This window comes from Schistocerca nitens, chromosome 8 (genome assembly GCF_023898315.1).
Source record: "Schistocerca nitens isolate TAMUIC-IGC-003100 chromosome 8, iqSchNite1.1, whole genome shotgun sequence".
NCBI lineage: Eukaryota > Metazoa > Arthropoda > Insecta > Orthoptera > Acrididae > Schistocerca > Schistocerca nitens.
Window position 1 is genome coordinate 344,455,618 of NC_064621.1, and position 21,568 is coordinate 344,477,185.

Consider the following 21,568-nt stretch of genomic DNA (forward strand, 5'->3'; position numbering starts at 1 on the left):
ACCATCCTCCAGAACGACCATCAGGTGTCTTACTACTGCGACATCTCACACACTGACAGAAACGGTCTGTCAACCAGTAGTGACCACGATTGGTTCTGTTGGATTCAGGGAGCCAAACGTGCAAGTGTTGTTAGAGACGAGCCGAATGTTCGTCGACCAGTGAACAAAACAGAACTCTTTTGGTAGATGCTGCATAATCGCTGTCTTACACCGCTTTTGCATATCTGAGCAACTACAGATACCAACATCGCTAGATATGAATTTATCAAAAGGGAATATGCTCTACCTGATCTACCAGTAATCCGACGACCTTATGTAGTGCGGAAGGCTTCGCTAGATGTCACTAGAAGCTGACCGTCCAATATAATAGGAGGCTGGGAATATTGCGCAGTAAGCAGAGAAACAGTACCAGTAGAATGGGTAGGCCAGGAGACTTCAGTGGCTTATAACGTGGACCAGTGACTGCGTATCACCTGATAATGAAATCGTAAGGGACATTTCAATCCTTCTAAAGCTGCCTATGTCGGCTGTAGGTTATAGGATGATTGTGAAGTGTACCACAGATTAAGCAAAACTGGGAAGACCTCATGTAGTGACAGGCGGGAAAGGTCGAGCTTTGGGTAGGGTAGTTGTAAAAATCGCCAGAGTTAGCGGAAGGAATCACATTTGAGTTCCAAAGTGCTATCAGCAGTCAAGCTTGCACATTGGCTTGGCGTGGGAAGTTAAAAACAATGAGGCAAAATGATCAAACAGCTCCCCATAAGCCACACGCTTCTTTAGTTGGTGCTAAGCGACACTTGAGGTATACTACAGAGCGATACCACTGGACAGAGTATAACTGGAAAGAAGTGATTTTCAGTGATGATTCACGATACACATTGTTGGAAGGGTTTGGATTTGGCGGATGCCTGGAGAACGTTATCTGCCACTGTGTGTAGCGCCAACAGAGAAGTACTTAAGAGGAGGTGTTATGGTACGGATGTCTTTTCATTATTCGGGTATGTTACCCTTATTAACCCTTAACTGCTCTAATGGGGTCCTGGAAAACCCCAGGCGATATGAATACAGTACATAGTAGATTAGATTGGATTAGATTTACTTTCATTCCAATTGATCCGTAGTGAGGAGGTCCTCCAGGATGTGGAACATGTCAGAAAAACAACAATACATGACAAATATTTACAACTAAAACAAATAAGCTAATGTACCATTCCACAGGTCCCAAGTGGAATGATCGTCATTTGTTAATGAACAAAGAGTCAATTTACAAATACTAATGCACTGAATTTAAAATAAAAAAGTTATTTATTTATTTATAAGGTAATAAACATGTAATACAACTATATATATATATATATATATATATATATATATATATATATATATATATATATATACAAATCAGTTGGTTTTACTGAGAAATTCATCAATGGAGTAGAAGAAGTTGGCCACCAATAAATCCTTTAGGCTTCTCTTAAAGTGAATTTCATTGCTTGTTAAACTTTTTATGGCTGCTGGCAAGTTATTGAAAACGTGTGTTCCTGAATAATGCACACCTTTTTGTACAAGACTAAGTGACTTTAAATCCTTGTGAAGATTATTCTTAAGATTATTCTTATTTCTAGTACTGATTCCATGAATTGAGCTGTTGGTTTGAAAAAGTGATATATTTTTAATGACTAATTTCATTAAGGAATAAATATATTGGGAAGCAGTAGTTAGTATCTCTAATTCCCTAAACAGGCTTCTGCAGGATGTTCTTGAGTTCACATCACATATAACTCTCACTGCACGTTTTTGTGCCTGGAAAACTTTAGCTTGGCTTGATGAATTACCCCAAAAAATAATCCCATACGACATTATGGAATGAAAGTAAGCATAGTATGCCAGATTTTTCATTTTTATATCCCCTATGTCTGACGAACTTCGCATTGCAAACAGAGATTTGTTAAGACGCTTCAGCAGTTCTATATGTGAAAGGAACAACAGATTGCACCTGTGTTCTTGGTAGTCCTCAGTGAAGTGAAGCCGTTTAACGCGGAGTGTTGGATGCAGTGTTTCCGATAACATTTTGTGAGATAAAGAGAAAGAGGTCTCACAATACCCAACCAGAGTAGTAACGTAAGTTGTTTTTCATTATCTCAATTAGTGTTTTACGCGATTGAAGTCTTAGAGTACTTCGAAAAGAGCACAATTTCAATGACAACGTCAATTTTAAGGTTATGTATGTATGCATTATCTTTCAGAATGGCATCATCTAAGTCATTAACAGGTGACGAGTTGGAAAGAATAGTGAATGATCCTACGTTTTTCCTATCTTATCAGGAGAGTACTGCAGGTGACGATGAATTTATACTATGTGATCATGATTCTACCTCTGAAGGTACCTCAGAAAGTAGTTGTAAAGAATCAGATAAGGAGGTGTGTATTAGTCCTTCCGCTGACAAATATTTTTGTTTTGGAAAAAAAGCAGTGCTACAAGTGGTCAAAAGAAGCACCTCCTACAACTCGTACCTGTCCTCACAATGTAGACGTGACGCAAAAACGCTTGATTCAAGGGTCACATTATCTGCTTGGGAATTATTCACTACTGAAGATTCATTACAACTAATACTCACCAATACAAAGGTCAAGATACATGATATGTCAAACAGATACAGAGCTCCTCAACCAGCATTCATAAAGCCGCTAGATATAACAGAACTGAGAGAATTTCTAGGCCTGCTTTATTTATCTGGAGTAATGAACTCTAATCACGAAAATGTAGTTGGACTTTTTGCTAATGATGGAGCTGATCGTGATGTGTTTCGAGCCACTATGAGCCTTTACAGATTTTTATTCATTTTGTCTTTTTTTCCGTTTCGATTGTGCTACTACAAGAGGTGCTAGTAAGGCTGATGACAGACTTACAGCTATTGGAGATGTCTGAAAACTCTTTATAGACAAATGAGAAAAGTATTACACTCCAGGAACGAAGGTGACAATCGATGAAGTGTTAGTACCCTTTCGTGGTAGGTGCAAATTTCGCATCTATATGCCTATGAAGCCTGCCAAATACGGTCTCAAAGTGCCTTTGTGATATACTAACATCCTATTTATAGAACGCATTTGTCTACACAGGCAAAGGGACAAATAAAAGTATATTATCACTTCCAACACAGGATGTTTTGAAATTAATGGTTCAAATGGTTCAAATGGCTCTGAGCACTATGGGACTCAACTGCTGTGGTCATCAGTCCCCTAGAACTTAGAACTACTTAAACCTAACTAACCTAAGGACATCACACACAGCCATGCCCGAGGCAGGATTCGAACCTGCGACCGTAGCAGTCGCACGGTTCCGGACTGCGCGCCTAGAACCGCGAGACCACCGCGGCCGGCCGTGAAATTAATAACGCAAATTGAGGGAAGCAATAGAAATGTGACAATAGACAATTGGTTCATGTCACTTGAAATCTGTAATCAAATATACCGCAGATCCCAAAAGAATTCAAATCAAACAGAAAGCGGCTAGAAGAATTTCCATTATTTGGGCATAACGAAGGAAAGACAATATGTTCTTATGTTCCTCGGAAAGGTCGAGCTGTTAGGTTACTTTCATCTATGTACCACGATCAGAAAATTAATATTCAAAAAGCAAAACCTCAAACGGTCAGTGATTACAATGTCACAAAAGGAGGAGTGGACGTACTAGACCAAATGTGCGCCAACTATTCGGTATCATGACGAACACACAGATGGCCATTTTAAACATGGTAGGAGTTTTACTTCAGTGCACGAAACAACTTAATCAAACTAATGGCCGGCCTTTGTGGCCGAGCGGTTCTAGGCGCTTCAGTCCGGAACCGCGCTGCTGTTACGGTCGCAGGTTCGAATCCTGCCTCCGGTATGGATGTGTGTGAGTAGTTCTAAGTCTAGGGGACTGATAACCTCAGATGTTAAGTCCCATAGTGCTCAGAGCCATTTGAACCATCAAACTAATTATTTAAAAAGAAGAGAATTGCGACAGAGGCGTCGAATGGATCCCTTTCTCGTGAACTGAGAGACGTTGTTGTTAAACTTGGTGGTACTCCTCTTGACTCAACATCTTCAGAGGCAGAACCCATGAGCAAAGAAATATGCTACATGTGTGCAAGAAATGCGGACAAGAAAACCAAAATAGTGAGTGAAAAATGCTCAGAACATGTTTACCCGATCACAGATTTTCAGTGTGCCCAAATTGTTTGTAATCATATCTCAAATGCGCAAAAATGTTTATAATACTCAGTGATAAAAGTGCAATTCAAAATAAAATTTCTTTAAATTACAGTTTCGTTTACCTTATTGGGATACTCCGAGAACCCACTAGAGTATTAGTGTATGAGCATTTCACTAGAAAAGTTAAGGTTTACTCTTGAGAAATGGCTAAATACGGATTGATGCGAACGCATTTTACAGTACTGTGCACTGTGTGCAGTACACATACAGTTCTGAGTCGCCGATTGTTTGTACCTGCATGACAGTGCACACTGTCATGAGGCAGCATCTTTGAAGTGATGGTCTTTGGAGAGGAACATTCCTGAAAAGGAGCGGCCCGCCAGAAATTGCAACACCTTTCGGACAATTTAGAGCTTCGCTCCAGATCTGAGCATCCAAAATCGCTACCTTCTGTGGTTTCACCTCTTGAGGAAGAGCCAGCCGCTGTGGCCGGGCGGTTCTAGGCTCTTCAGTCTGGAACCGCGCTGCTGCTACGGTCGCAGGTTCGAATCCTGCCTCGGGCATGAACGTGTGTGATGCCCTTTGCTTAGTTAGGTTTAAGTAGTTCTAAGGCTAGGGGACTGATGACCTCAAATGTTAAGTCGTATAGCGCTTAGAGCCATTTGAACCATTCTTGAGGAAGAATGGCCTGCTATTCCTCCGCAGCCATTCAGATATATCACTGAAAGCGACCCCTGCAGATTTCAAGCCATTATAAAAGCGAAGGATAGACACATCTCATATTAACGTTCAGTAATAGGTGTTCGGATACTTTTGTTCAGATAGGGTATTACGTATAAGTATTTATTCTCACTTTCATTATCATTATATAAGGATACGTAATAAGAAGCTCATCCCGTTAAGCAAAACTTAATGTGGCTAAATTGGAAAGGGCTTTCCAATTCAAGCGGTACACTTAGTCTCTGATTCCAATCGGAACCTTCCTTACACAGAAATTTTTCAATGTCACGGACTATAGGATGATTCTGTATTCCCTTACAATTCTTTAAGACATCTACACGACAGCGGGCAGACCTGGATAACGATTCGGGACGTATTATGTACGCACGTACCGCTTCCCTTTTCTGGAACAAGTGCGTAGAACGAGGAGCTCCTCTTTCAAGTGCTTCCATCTTCAAGAAACGATGGTAATTTGTTGTGATTGCAGTAATTAATACAATTTTAAAGAGATATCTCGCTATGTTCGTCGAGTGTTGAGGTACAGAAGACACTGTCTGTACTCGGTGGCACTTCCAACAAAAGGGATTTTATCTTGAACTCATGATCAGCATCCCATTGTACCACTGCAACAGAAGGCCGCCGCTTTTTTTATCACTTTAGGCTATTGATAACGAGTTTAATAATTACCAGAACCACAGCAAACTGATATTGATAACGTCATTCACCCAATATATGAAAGCCTACAGATCACGTTGTTTTACGTTTGTGGTCTTGTAATATGGAGGTAGTACGTCCCCAACCACGGGGATAATTATTTACGTAGCACCTTGTGGCAACTGAGTAGCTCTCCATGTATCTATTATCTGTAATGTGACTCTATCATACGCAAATACGAAGGATACTTTATATTCCGGTCAAGGTCGAAAACTGAAAGTTTCCATTTGAGCCTTTACTTCACTTGTTAGTATTTCACCGACAACGAAGCTAAATAATTGTTCACGTCGTATACCAGAAGTACGTGATTTTGCTTCTAAGCACGAAAACAGTGGAAAAGTAGACGAATTCGTAAGTAACAAACAGTAACATGGATACTCAAATCTTTTCTGAAAATTCATCCCATCTTAGCAGAGATTTTCTTGGGTCACAGAAAGATGTCTTCTTCTTTCCCTTTTAGGCGGGGCCGGCAGGAATATTATCGGATTTGGCATTTTATTTTGAGACGGTGGGCTGATACCCTCCCTGTCACCACACCTTTACCCCCAGGATGGAATTTGTATACGCCAACCGCTTGAGTGTAGCTACCCAGGTATCACCTAGTTGGATGTGGAAAACCGCCTAAATGCCACATCCAGGCTGGCCTGCACACCGGCCCGCTTCGTTAATCTGACGGGCGGAACCGACCCAGGATCGGCGCGCCTGCCGAAATCCCGGAAGCGGCATGGTAACACAGGAGACGACAGACCAGCCTCTAATCTGTTAATATAAGATATACAGGGTGTATCAAAAAGAATCATCCGTTTTTAAATAAATCATAACTATTATGTTATTTGAGATATGTGCGTGAACAACGTAGTGTTGGAGACAGCAAACTCTCAAGTCCTACATAGTTTCAGCTAGGCAGCGGCAGTGTGCACCAACTTGAGTTCTAGTAAAAATAGTGTCGGGACAACAGAAAGCGTCTTGTGTTCTATGTTTTGCACAGTGCGGGTGAGTAATAATTGTTCAGCGTGACTGTTGTACTAGGTAAGGTGTGGATTCTCCTACAGCACAGAGCATTAGACGATGGCATGAACAGTTCCCAGAAACAGGTTGTCTGTGTAAAGGCAAATCGCCAGGCCGTACCCGAGTATCTGACACAGACGTCGAACGCATCGACCATAGTTTCACAAGGAGTCCGCAGAAATCCGTTCGCCCTGCAGTTCAACAAAATGGTTCAAATGGCTCTGAGCACTATGGGACTTAATTCTGAGGTCATCAGTCCCCTAGACCTTAGAACTACTTAAACCTAACTAACCTAAGAACATCACACACATCCATGCCCGAGGCAGGATTCGGACCTGCGACCGTAGCGGTCGCGCGGTTCCAGACTGTAGCGCCTAGAACCGCTCCGCCACTCCGGCCGGCGCAGTTCAACAGCTCAACATGTCTCCGACGTCCTCCTGGCGTGCGTTTCGTCGACGTTTACACATGAATTCAGCTTCTGCAAGTTCTTCGTGAATGTGAATAAGAACCACGTGTGGAGTTCTGTAATTTCGTTCTTGGCAAGATGGAGGATGTCATTTTCTTCCACGCTTAGTGTTTAGTGACGAGGTATCATTCCATTTAAATAGTGGGTGAAACGTCATAATGTGAGAATATGGGGTACGGAACAACCACATGAGGTTGTACAACATAAGAGGGACTCTCCAAGATTTAATGTGTTTTGTGCAATTTCATCGGAAAAGGTGTATGCCCCAGTTTTCCTTGCCGAGAACACTGTTACAGGAAGCCCATATCTCGATATGCTTGACAGCTTTCTTTTCCCACAGTTGGAGACTGATTCGAACGACTTCATTTACCAACAGGATACGGCACCCCCACGCTGGCATTTCGAAGAGCGGGAATTTTTAAATCAAAGGCTTACTGAGCGATGATCGGTCGCACTGGTCCAAATGACTCCGCCTTACATTACTGGTCTCCAAGGCCACCAGATCTGACTGTATGTGATTATTTGTTGTGGGAGTTTCATAGAAGACTCCGTTTATGTGCCTCCATTACCAACAACAATCAATGAACTCAGGTACTGGACAACAGCAGCTGTGGAAGCTGCAACTCAAAACATGTTCGATGCAGTGTGGGAGAAATTTGAATACCGCACTGACATATGCCGTGCATCTCAAGGGGGCATATTTAACACCTACGAAAAGGTATGGAAAAAAAAAACTTTTTAAGTTTCCCGTTCATCAGAAAACAAAATTCATTTTTTCTGTTTATTTGTTTCAGAAATACAGGTGTGCCAAATCGGAAGATTCTTTTAGGTACACCTGTATATCTCGTAATAAATTAATACGCATAATAACTGCACAAATACCAGAAGGAATTTTGACTCCGCAGCGGTGTGTGCACTGATTTTGAAACTTCCTATCGGATTAAAAGTGTGTGCTGGATCGTGATTCAGATCTCTTCCCAGGTTCGAGTCCCAGTCGTGATCACAGTTTTAATTCGTCAGATAGTTTCACTGCAAAAATTATTCGCTGTATACGGTGTCCTACTGTAATACGGGTGATAAATCCATAATGCATATCTGTCTTTAATGCTTTCGTAGACGATCGAACATTAAACGCCAAGCTTCCTTTTTTGTGCTGAGATAAAAGAATTGTACTGCGTTTTGAGCAAAATTATTAAAGCGTAGACTTTAGAAAGGTAATCCGATGATTGACAATATACATGCAGCGTTTGAATATCAACTACTTGATGGGATATCTATAAGCAGTGCCACTTTATATGCGTTATTACTGGGAAGAGGTGAATTCTCCGACTATTAAAATGGTTTGGGACCGAATAATATACCATAAAATTTGTTAGTCAGCTAGTTTCTACCGCACATGGGAGTGCCAGCAATTACTTAGGATAAGGGGGCTGCTTTCCAAGCTTTATAAAGCGACCAGTATTAATATGTGACATTGCTAATGTTTTAAATTTGTTACTGGTTATTATTAAGAAAATGACTGTCCAGAAACAGTCCAAGCAGTTTAACGTTGTGAAACTGCACATCAAAATTTACGAAAGATTATTTTTACTATCTCATAGTCAACAATACCTCGAATCGCTTCCTTCAACTTCTGATAGTTACCTGTAGAACAGATTATTTACAATTTGTTGGGTTTTTGTCAGGATAAATTTCGTTAAGGCCGAAGAAAATATGTTGTTATTAGAAGCAACTTCGATGCTGCGTGCAGCGTCATTGACAATAATCGGTCTGTGACTTATCTCTAGACAGGGGTCTCCATAGGCATATCGAAGACAGCAGCATATTCTACTTAGTACGAGCAGCTCAGAAAGTGAGTTCCAACCATAACTGTAAACTGAGACCATTGTTTAACAAGAGTGGTGTGTGTCAGAGTATATGCTCCGGGATTCTTGCAGTGATAGTTCTACTGCGTTACGGGTAACAAATGCGTGACAGTGTGTGACTGAAATGGCGCGGCAGCTGGAAAAAATCAAAGCTCAAGTACGTGGCACAATACGATTCTTGTGAACGAAGCATGTAAACTGCACACTGATTTACTGTGATACATGGGTGGTACGTGGACAAAATGCAACGACGTGTCCAGCTGTTAGTGCAACGGTGACAACAATTTGACCATGGGTGCACAGATGGATAGATTTGGGTGATGCACATGAGGAAGTCCAGGTCTTCTACTGTGCGGGTGGTACGCGGACAAAATGCAACGACGTGTCCAGCTGTTAGTGCAACGGTGACAAAAATTTGACCATGGGCGCAGAGATGGATAGTTTTGGGTGATGCAGATGAAGAAGTCCAGATCTTCTACTGTGCGATTTCCGTGTTACCGACAAGGTAACACTGGGGTGGGGCAGTTTTTCCAGAAATGAGGTCGCTCACAAGGCGTTCCTCGAATATCTCTGAGGCAAAGAAGCAGATTTGTGTCATAGACAGTTGATAGATTTGATGTCTATGTTGAAAATAGTGTCGTGGATCTACGTCACTTTTTAAGTGTAGTACATCACTGAATAATCGTTACTTTCTCTGCCATAATAATTTATAACTTACATTATGACATCCGCTCGTATGAGCACTTAGCTATGGAAGGGATCTGTTCCCCATATATTCCGTACAATGTGACCGAAATTCGAAAGGAGACTAGTGTCACTTGGTGTAACGACACGCCCAAAAAAATTGAGCGAGAGAATATCAAGTCCGTACTCACTGCGCAAATAATACCACACCAGTGCGCATGCACAGATGACATTTATGTTTCAAGCGGAAGTTATACGTAAACTTGGGTAAATGGAAGGATGTGACAGAGGGGCTAAAAGGAATTATCTTGTTTGGTCAAGTACATGGCCTTACGATGCGTGAAGTTGCTAGATTTCTTGGTGCTTTGCGGCGGACTGTTCAACATGTTTAAAAGCAGAGGTGTAATAGACGTGACCACGAAACTCTGTCAGAACTGTGGTCCGAGACTGAGAGCCACCGGTGACGCATTTCACGGCTTGTGAATCAAAATCGCTTCAAACACGACACGACAGGAATAGCTGCAGGCAGTGAATGAGGGTCGATTCCAACTCGTTAGCAAGGAAACACCCCGAAGGGAACATCATGCAATAAACATTTGGAGTCGGTCACCGCGCAAAAGGCCATTGCTTATCCCTATTTTTCAAGGCGACAACAACAACCCTTCGTCGGGCTGTAAGAAAATGTGACTGGTTTTCCGAACACTCCTCCATTCCATTACATCTGGACTGGCTTGAACTCCATAGAAAATCTGTAATACCTGTTGGAAGGGCAGTTGAAATGCCGACATCAGCATCCCCGCAATTCGTTGGAATTGTGGTATCAAATCCTCAGCGAGTGCATTAAACTGGATGCGACGTATCTGCCCAACCTTGTGGGCTCACTTCCTAATCGAATCGAAGCGCTTATCAAGTCCAGGAGCGGAATTCACAGCATTAAATGATGAGTGCAATTATTTCTCTACAGGTGACTAATTTTTGTCCGGTCAACTTAATATCTCATAAGAAAAGACGAAATTTATGTTTGATGATGGCATCTATTCTTTCAGACAGAACAGATACCATCTTCATATATAGTTAAGGCTAACCGGCCATTGAACTTCTTCGTCTGTGCTGGATGAACATGCATTGCTCAAACTCTTACGGGACTCGGTAAGATTGTCTGAAGCGAGTAATGAGTGTAATGGGCAGGGGCACTACGAATGTAGTGTGTGGACATTAAGTATGGAGTGTGGGTCTCACGGGGTCGTGCACGGCATAAATCCCTGCAGCCGCACTCACCTCTGTGCCATCGGTGGCTCAGGTGGATAGAGCGTCTGCCATGTAAGCAGGCGATCCCGGGTTCAAGTCCCAGTCGGGACACACATTTTCAACTGTCCCCATTGATGTATATCAACGCCTGCCGACAGCTTAGGGTCTTGATTTAATTGTCATTTCCAGACGAAATTTGGATATATTTGTCATAACAGAAAACATACCACCAGCCAGGTATTTGAATGTTCTGAAATGAACCAAAACAACAGTCTACGATAAACAGTAACGAAACTCTACTGGGCCAAAATACGCACCATTTGACATCTGAAGAGATACAAGCCCTCCAAGCGGCTGGTATGTAGTAACAGACGAATTACACGACATAAACTGACAACTAACTATTTTAATGCTTCCAGAATGAGACGAGGTCCAGGCAGAACTGAAGCTGTGAGGACAGGTCATGAGTCGTGCTCGGGTAGCTCAGTTGGTAGAACACTTGCCCGCGAAAGGCAAAGATCCCGAGTTCGAGTCTCGGTCTGGCACACAGTTTTAATCTGCCAGGAAGTTTCTTATTTTAAATCTGTAAATTCTGTATTTCCCAGTAACTAGATCCACCGGTGATATTACGAACATGAAAATGATGACTATGTAACTAAACTAATATACCATCTCCTGCTATGTCAAAATGGTATAATAGTACAATCACAATACAGTCTAATATAATGGTGCTCGGTAGTAGTGTTTCCGTTGCATCATCGAAAATATAACACGAGAAATGAATTGTAGCTTGATGTATTTAAGCTCAAAAGGAAATGATTACAGTATATCTGCGTGCATGGCAGGTGTTTTCTGATGTTTTACGCCGATCGTGCGAGTAGTTCGTTTCACTTGTTTCTACGGGGTTTCAAACTCAAAAATTACACATTCGAAGCTAGCCACGATTCTTACATTCTTGGAAACTAGTTACTACTTCTTATAAATAATATCATGCCCTTTTCCGTGCTTCGAAGCCTTGCTTGTGTTTATCATGTTTATCTCTTCTGCTTCCACTTTCTCGGTTGTAGCGTTTAGTCCTCCAGCTCGTTGGATTGTGACGCTTTTCTCCCACTTACGTGCATATCTTAAACTACAGCTAGCACATGTTCCATGACATTTAACACAAAATCAAATACCTCTTCACTCTGGCTACGATTTCTCTATCATCAATTAATCGCATTGTGACAATTTTCCGTCCTTGATATACAATAATAGTATTCACATATGCCAAATCCAAGTGAAGTTGCTACAGTTATAGCGCACCATTAAATTCCGAAATATGACTTCATTTGCATTTTGAATGCACTTCTCCACTCCATAAACACTATTGCTTGTCAGTGTGTTTATATAAGTCAGCCACTCGGCGGCACTGCAGCAGTGAAAGTGCAGAAAAACTGTTGGAGTTTCGTTACTCAGTATCTTGGGCGCCGCCTAAACTAAGAAAATAAAATGGCGAAGCGCTTTCAAGATACAATTATTAGTTTTTCTGGTTACTCAAGTCCTTTCTCTACCATTGTTTCTGATTATCTTCTCGTCGCTGGGGTTCACAGTCACGTAAAATTCTGCAAAAGGCACTACCACCGCCTCATTGGCACTATTGCAGTTTCCGCCGTTGGTCATTATCGGGTTGTATACCACAAAACGAAAAAAAAATTAATAACAATGTGTATACATAGAATGGGACAAACATCATTCCGTGCGTACGGTAAGTACATTACGAAAAAATGCCAAAAACATCATACAAATTACACTGCGTTTTAGCATATGTCAAAACATACAAATATTCTTACATGCATACATGTCTTCGTCGTACTCATACAGGGTATTTTAATTGCAAGAATGACTAATTTTTGCTATTTTTTGCTATACTACTCTTTTATTTTTTGTGTTTTGCTGTATAGTAGTTGATAACGGTCATAGGCCGGAAGTGTAATAGAGCAAATAAATAATTTTTCGGTCAAGGGAAAAAAAGCGTCTTTTACAGGATTGCTTTAGAGGGCCGACGATCTGTTAGTATTGAACGGTATACAACATTCTGTTTTGCCTGTAGTCATTAATGAAGTCCAGGAGAAATAATCGAAAACGCCGTCTCATTTTTCATCATGACAATGCCTGCTGCCATATAGCAGTTCAAAAACATGATTATTATTTGACGAATAAAAACATTGTATTGTTGTGTCACTGCCCCTATTCGTCTCATTTATAGCCTAACGGCTTCTATTCGTTCCCTCGTGTGAACCAGAATCTGTGTGGACAACGTTTTTCATCACGTTAAGGAACCGTTGAATCCTTCCAAAAGCATGTTTCTGAGGTAGCAACATTAATTGCAGTAAATGTTTCAACATTAGTTCAGACACGTGCAAAAGTGTATATATTTTGAACGAGAATATTTTTTGGAAGAATTACACGATTTGTATCAAGAAATGTACTTTTGTTGTTATATTTTTAAAAGAAACAACATTCGACTCTCGTAACGAGGTGACGTCGAATAACCGAGCAGTATTAGCTTTCTGTTTTTGTGTTTTGCGATTCGGAACAATTCACTAGTAAGGAACGACGTAGAAAGAAACTATACGTGTTTTATAAAAATACAGTGCAGAATGGCCTGCATCTCCAACGACTTCTCCGCTGTATTCAGTTTCGTATATATGTTACTTAACGGATAAAATTGTGCACGGAGCATGGTTCAAGTTGCAGGTTGTCTGTCTAACGACTTGCGGGGACATCAAAAATTTTATTTGCAATATTTCAAGTAATTATTGACTTAATTTAAAAATTTAAAATGTTCTAATGGTCTACTCATTGGAGACATAGTCTTACGTTAAACGTTTAGCACAGTACCTCAAGAATTAAAGTTCGAAACTACGTCTATGACTTCATGCAGCTTATCTCACGGCGCGCATATCATCCAGACCACATTCATCAAATATTATATTTTGAAGTGAGAGCAGTCTGAGACTGTCAACAACCTTTTCACATCACTTGAGCCCTTTAAGAAAATTTTTGTTGCTGACATCCCCCCCCCTCCCCCTCCCGCCCACAAATTAATGGAAGGAAAAATTTTATCACTTGCACTATTTTCGCCGATCGTGCAGTAGGATTTAGCATCAGGTTTAAAGTTTTAATTTATTACTTTTTTACTTCTAATTCTATTGGCAACAAATTTGGCAGACAGCATCCACGTATGCCACTGAATGTAGTGGAAAAATTGTATCATTGTACGACACATAGATAGGGAGATACGTATTTTTTACCCGACAGTTCGATTCATAGAGCAATCGGGAGTGGAGTTCACTGGTTGACGTAGCAAAAGCGTTCTCCAGTCCTGCTTTTGTTTTTTCTGATATGACGCGTGCCTTAAAGTAACAGTTTTCTTTCATTGTCTGGAATGAATCTTTCACTTTGCAGTGAAGTGTGCTGCTGTCTTGAAATTTCCTGTTACAGTAATACTGTGTGAGCCGGACCGTACAGTTCTAATCCGCCAGGAAATTTCAAAACAGCATCACACTCAACCGCGGAACGAATGATTCAGTTTGGTAATAGTCCCCTAGGCTACGGCTAATCTGTTTGTCCGCAAAATCCTTTCTTCGAGGAGTGACAATCCAGTATACGCAAGGGAGCTCCTGTGATGTTTCGAAAGCAGCAGGGCAGAAGTGAATGTGTGACGGTGAATTGTCATTCCTTCCTGGATAGGTTGGTCAGCACGAGCACCGGCCACAGAGGGGAATGGTCCTACGTTCGAGTCCCGGACCGGTACACAGCTTTACTCCACCAAGAAATTACATCGCACAAAAGAAAAAATGATTTTTTGTAGCCTAATGGGCACTGTTAAAATCTATATCCTACGGCTAGGTAGAGTGTATGTTTCGGGCAATTTACACATTTACGTAACTAAACGTTTTGTCAAATTATATAGAGGAGTACACATTTATAACATTTCTTACTTCACAATCATAATAGCAAATTAGATTAGTATCAGGGCTGATAATCGAGACGTCATGCGTCCTAAAGGCAAAAATCATATTCAGTGGGAGTCTCCAGATTACATCATATGTTTTGCCGATAGTAAAATAATGGAAGAACTACTGGGATTTGTAATTTACACGTTACAGCTGAGTATTCTGAGCTTGTTCACACAGGGCGTCGTGTATTCTCTCGTGTATTAAACTAACAACAAAGTACGGTAGCGTACGAATATTTTAATAAGGGTTTTTGAAACAATAAGTAGAAAACGGTAGGTAACGGTGAAGAACTTATCTTTCCACTCCCTGCAAAATCTTCACCTGCTGGTATTTGGTGAGTACGAATATTCGTCTTAAGGAGCCTTAAAAAAATTGCATCATGAGAAAGTAAATGAAACAGAACTATAATAAGTCAGTGTTAGTACATATGAACGATGAAGAAGTCGCTGGAATTTGAGCAGGATTACAACTGTCATGAAGAGATCCTTATAATTTTTTTATAGAAGAAGAAAAGTACAGACATCAATAAATAGAGGATGTTACAGTCACAGATTTGTTACACGAGTAGTAGTTAGCTATAATTCAGTAAGGCGTTTGTTTTCCACTTCTTGTAACCGTTTCATAAATATCGTCAGGACCTTTTCTCCTTCTTTCCATGTCGGCAATCGTATGTCTATCCCATATGTTATGACTGGCAGCACTATCGTTTTGATGATTGGTATTGCTGTACTTGTCGATAGACAACTTACATTCGGTATATTCTAAGAGACTTTGGCGACTATTGGTGACTTTTTGCGAAAATACGTAGCAAAAGATGCTGCACTGTCTGTTATTTTTCCGTACTATTTGCAGTGGTTCATTGTATAAAATTATTCGGCATTCATCAGATTACAACACTGGCCGTCTTCCAGAGGACTACGTTAAAAACTGATTACCATGACGTACCGGAAGTACGAGATTGGAAGAGTTGTAAAATACAGAAGCTTTGCTAGATAGCAGCTGGACCGGAAAATATAGGAACTAGGAACACGTAACAAGACTCACAATGCACTAGTTTCACTATAAAATAAGTACCAATCACGAAGCCGACGAACTGACTGAAGAGTGTATGTGTGTGGTATGCGAAAAATACTGTAAAAAATGCCACGGTATAACGTGTGTGAAGAGGTTGGAAACTACAACAGTCGGTAGGAAAGACTAATACTTGTATAAACTTGTATATTAAAGCTCAGTCTAAGCGGACTTTCCTTATCAATAAAATTAGCAATAAGGCAGTTGTTTCTTTTTATGTGAGACTTAATAATAATATCCACCGTCTATCTCTTATAACGTTTTTACTATTCCAGTGCACATTAGAAAACACAGCTTCATCATTAAAGCTTCAGTTGTTGTGCAACGACATTCATTGCGATGGCATCTCTAGAAAGTATTTACGTTGAAGACGTGTGAGATGCTCCAGTGTCGGGTCATATACAAGTGAAATTAACAAAATTCGCAGATACGCATTTTTGGCGTACTGACATCGGCAGGAGGATCCTTGTATAGCATCCCCGATGAACACGTGACTTTAAAATGGTCATTTGCGTAATAAAAGAGAGCAGGAGGGAGTCGTTAAGTTTTCTATTTATTTCACTATCCCGTTTTGGCAAGAATGGACATTATGTTAATCACGAAATTCTTTTTTGTTTTGCCGTTCTGTGAATAGGATCGGGTGGAGGCTCATCGGCGTCTGAAAACCACATACAGTACACACTAAATGTGTCAGATTCAGGGCGGGTAAATACAGGTGATGGAGCATCGTAGTATCCTACCGTCAGGTAACAATGGACGGTCGAGGGACAGGGAATCGTCCCAACGCTTGGCACCGAACAAGTGTGGCGAGTCGCACGGCGGATGAGACCGGTATACGGTACTCTGCGGAACGGAACGGGAGCCGGCGCGTCGCGAGCTGCTCGGACTTCGCGCGTGGCGTGGCGCGGCGAAGCGCAGCGCAGGGCACTGGCAGTGTGAGCGGCGAGGCGGCGCGGCCGCTACTGAGGGACTGCCGGCAGCACGACGGGCCGCCTCCGCCGCCGCCGCCGCCTCCGCCGCCACTCCCACCACCGACGCAGCCGCCGCCACCCCGCCGCTGTCCGGCGGCGAGGCACGCGCCCTGCCGGGCGAGACCGGAGGCGGAAGGCGCGACGCCACCGGTCCTTGGCTCGCATTACGCTGCCGTCGAAGAGCGGAACGACCACTAAGGGCAGCTGTGTCTAGCGTAGGCTTACATAGCATGCCGCCCTCGAAGGCGAGTGTATCGTTGTAGTGCCCCAGGGAAGTGTCGTACACTGAAAAGCCAACTGATACACCTGCCTAATATCGTGTAGGGCCGCTGCGGCCACCCTGCAACGCGACGTGGCATGGACTCGACTAGAGATGGGCAAACTCCTTCATCCTTAGGAACTACACTACTGCTCATTAAAATTGCTACACCAATAAGAAATAAAGATGATAAACGGGTATTCATTGGACAAATATATTATACTAGAACTGACATGTGATTACATTTTCAAACAATTTGGATGCGTAGATCCTGAGAAATCAGTACCCAGAACAACTACCTCTGGCCGGAATAGTGGCCTTGATACGCCTGGGCATTGAGTCAAACAGAGCTTGGATGGCGTGTACAGGTACAGCTGCCCATGCGGCTTCAACATCTTACCACAGTTCATCAAGAGTAGTGACTGGCATATTGTGACGAGGCAGTTTCTCGGTCACCATTGACCACACGTTTTCAATTGGTGATGGATCTGGAGAATGTACTGGCCAGGGCAGCAGTCGAACATTTTCTGTATCCAGAAAAACCCGTACAGGACCTGCAACATGCGGTCGTGCATTATCCTGCTGAAATGCAAGGTATCGCAGGGATCGAATGAAGCGTAGGAGCACGGGCAATGAAATGTAGCGTCCACTGTTCAAAGTGCCGTCAATGCGAACAAGAGGTGACCGCCACGTGTAACCAATGGCACCCATACCATCACGCCGGGTGATACGCCAGTATGGCGATGACGACTACACGCTTCCAATGTGTGTTCACTACGATGTCGCCAAACACTGGATTCATCCGAAAAAATTACGGTTTGCCATTCGTGCACCCAGGTTCGTCGTTGAGTACACCATCGCAGGCGCTCCTGTCTGTGATCCAGCGTCAAGGGTAACCGCAGCCATGGTCTCCGAGCTGATACTCCATGCTGCTGCAAATGTCGTCGAAATGTTCGTGCAGATGGTTGTTGTTTTGCAAACGTCCCTATCTGTTGACTCAGGGATCGAGACGTGGCTGCACGATCCGTTACAGCCATGCGGATAAGATGCCTGTCATCTCGACTACTAGTGATACGAGGCGGTTGGGAAGCAGCACGGCGTTGCGTATTACCCTCCTGAACCCATCGATTCCATATTCTGCTAACAGTCATTGGATCTCGACCAACGCGAGCAGCAATGTCGCGATACGATAAACCGCAATCGAGATAGGCTACAATCCGACCTTTATTAAAGTGGAAACGTGATGGTACGCATTTCTCCTCCTTACACGAGGCATCACAACAACGTTTCAACGCCGGTCAACTGCTGTTTATGTATGAGAAATCGGTTGGAAACTTTCCTCATGTCAGCACGTTGTGTGAATGCTCTGACAAGCTAATCATTTGCATATCACAGCATCGTCTTCCTGTCGGTTAAATTTCGGATCTGTACCACGTCATCTTCGTGGTGTAGCAGTTTTAATGGCCAGTAATGTAGTTGACTTGTGTTCGCTTTTTTTTGGGAACCGTTCATTTTTCCTTGTCCATCGTTCATTTGTGCTTGGTATATGGTTCTTATGAAAAATTGAAAATTAGTAGCATAAGTGACTGAAGATGGAAGGCGCCCAGAGGGAGCACTTCCCTTCCCCCCCCCCCCCCCCTCCTTCCCACTCTCCCCCCTGGAATACATAGTTCCTATTCATAACAGAATTATCACACACTTGCAATTTTTGTGATTCTGCAAAACATCTCGTTTAGCCAACTGTAGCGTTATGTGGCTGATCGTAGTGAAATAACATAAGGTGGCGCACGAAAAACCTGCCCGGATACAGACTGCTCGCCAGTTACGCAGGATTTGTTGACCGCTACGAGCAGAATAGATAAACATGTAACGATTAGGCTTTGAAGAAATAACTAATAAGCTAATACAAACAACTTTTTTTTTTCTTGTCATCAGTTTACTGACTGGTTTGATGCGGCCCGCCACGAATTCCTTTCCTGTGCTAACCTCTTCATCTCAGAGTAGCACTTGCAACCTACGTCCTCAATTATTTGCGTGACGTATTCCAATCTCTGTCTTCCTCTACAGTTTTTGCCCTCTACAGCTCCCTCTAGTACCATGGAAGTCATTCCCTCATGTCTTAGCAGATGTCCTATCATCCTGTCCCTTCTCCTTATCAGTGTTTTCCACATATTCCTTTCCTTTCCGATTCTGCGTAGAACCTCCTCATTCCTTACCTTATCAGTCCACCTAATTTTCAACATTCGTCTATAGCACCACATCTCAAATGCTTCGATTCTCTTCTGTTCCGGTTTTCCCACAGTCCATGTTTCACTACCATACAATGCTGTACTCCAGATGTACATCCTCAGAAATTTCTTCCTCAAATTAAGGCCGGTATTTGATATTAGTAGACTTCTCTTGGCCAGAAATGCCTTTTTTGCCATAGCGAGTCTGCTTTTGATGTCCTCCTTGCTCCGTCCGTCATTGGTTATTTTACTGCCTAGGTAGCAGAATTCCTTAACTTCATTGACTTCGTGACCATCAATCCTGATGTTAAGTTTCTCGCTGTTCTCATTTCTAATACTTCTCATTACCTTCGTCTTTCTCCGATTTACTCTCAAACCATACTGTGTACTCATTAGACTGTTCATTCCGTTCAGCAGATCATTTAATTGTTCTTCACTTTCACTCCGGATAGCAATGTCATCAGCGAATCGTATCATTGATATCCTTTCACCTTGTATTTTAATTCCACTCCTGAACCTTTCTTTTATTTGCATCATTGCTTCCGCGATGTACAGATTGAAGCGTAGGGGCGAAAGGCTACAGCCTTGTCTTACACCCTTCTTAATACGAGCACTTCGTTCTTGATCGTCCACTCTTGTTATTCCCTCTTGGTTGTTGTACATATTGTATATGACCCGTCTCTCCCTATAGCTTACCCCTACTTTTTTCAAAATCTCGAACAGTTTGAACCATTTTATATTGTCGAACGCTTTTTCCAGGTCGACAAATCCTATGAAAGTGTCTTGATTTTTCTTTAGCCTCGCTTCCATTATTAGCCGTAACGTCAGATTTGCCTCTCTCGTCCCTTTACTTTTCCTAAAGCCACACTGATCGTCACCTAGCGCCTTCTCAATTTTCTTTTCCATTCTTCCGTATATTATTCTTGTAAGCAGCTTCGATGCATGAGCTGTTAAGCTGATTGTGCGATAATTCTCGCACTTGTCAGCTCTTGCCGTCTTCGTAATTGTGTGGATGATGCTTTTCCGAAAGTCAGATGGTATATCGCCAGACTCATATATTCTACACACCAACGTGAATAGTCGTTTTGTTGCCACTTCCCCCTATGATTTCAGAAATTCTGATGGAATGTTATCCATCCCTTCTGCCTTATTTGACCGTAAGTCCTCCAAAGCTCTTTTATATTCCGATTCTAATACTGGATCCCCTATCTCTTCTAAATCGACTTCTGTTTCTTCTTCTATCACATCAGACAAATCTTCACCCTCATAGAGGCTTTCAATGTATTCTTTCCACCTATCTGCTCTCTCCTCTGCATGTAACAGTGGAATTCCCGTTGCACTCTTACCACCGTTGCTTTTAATGTCACCAAAGGTTGTTTTGACTTTCCTGTATGCTGAGTCTGTCCTTCCGACACTCATATCTTTTTCGATGTCTTCACATTTTTCCTGCAGCCATTTCGTCTTAGCTTCCCTGCACTTCCTATTTATGTCATTCCTCAGCGACTTGTATTGCTGTATTCCTGATTTTCCCGGAACACGTTTGTACTTCCTCCTTTCATCAATCAACTGAAGTATTTCTTCTGTTACCCATGGTTTCTTCGCAGCTACTTTCTTTGTACCTATGTTTTCCTTCCCAACTTCTGTGAAGGCCCTTTTTAGAGATGTCCATTCCTCTTCAACTGTACCGCCTACTGCGCTACTCCCTATTGCTGTATCTATAGCGTTAGAGAACTTCAAACGTTTCTCGTCATTCCTTAGTACTTCCGTATCCCACTTCTTTGCGTATTGATTCTTCCTGACTAATGTCTTGAACTTCAGCCTACTCTTCATCACTACTATATTGTGATCTGAGTCTATATCTGCTCCTGGGTACGCCTTACAATCCAGTATCTGATTTCGGAATCTCTGTCTGACCATGATGTAATCTAATTGAAATCTTCCCGTATCTCCCGGCCTTTTCCAAGTATACCTCCTCCTCTTGTGATTCTTGAACAGGGTATTCGCTATTACTAGCTGAAACTTGTTACAGAACTCAATTAGTCTTTCTCCTCTTTCATTCCTTGTCCCAAGCCCATATTCTCCTGTAACCTTTTCTTCTACTCCTTCCCCTGCAACTGCATTCCAGTCGCCCATGAC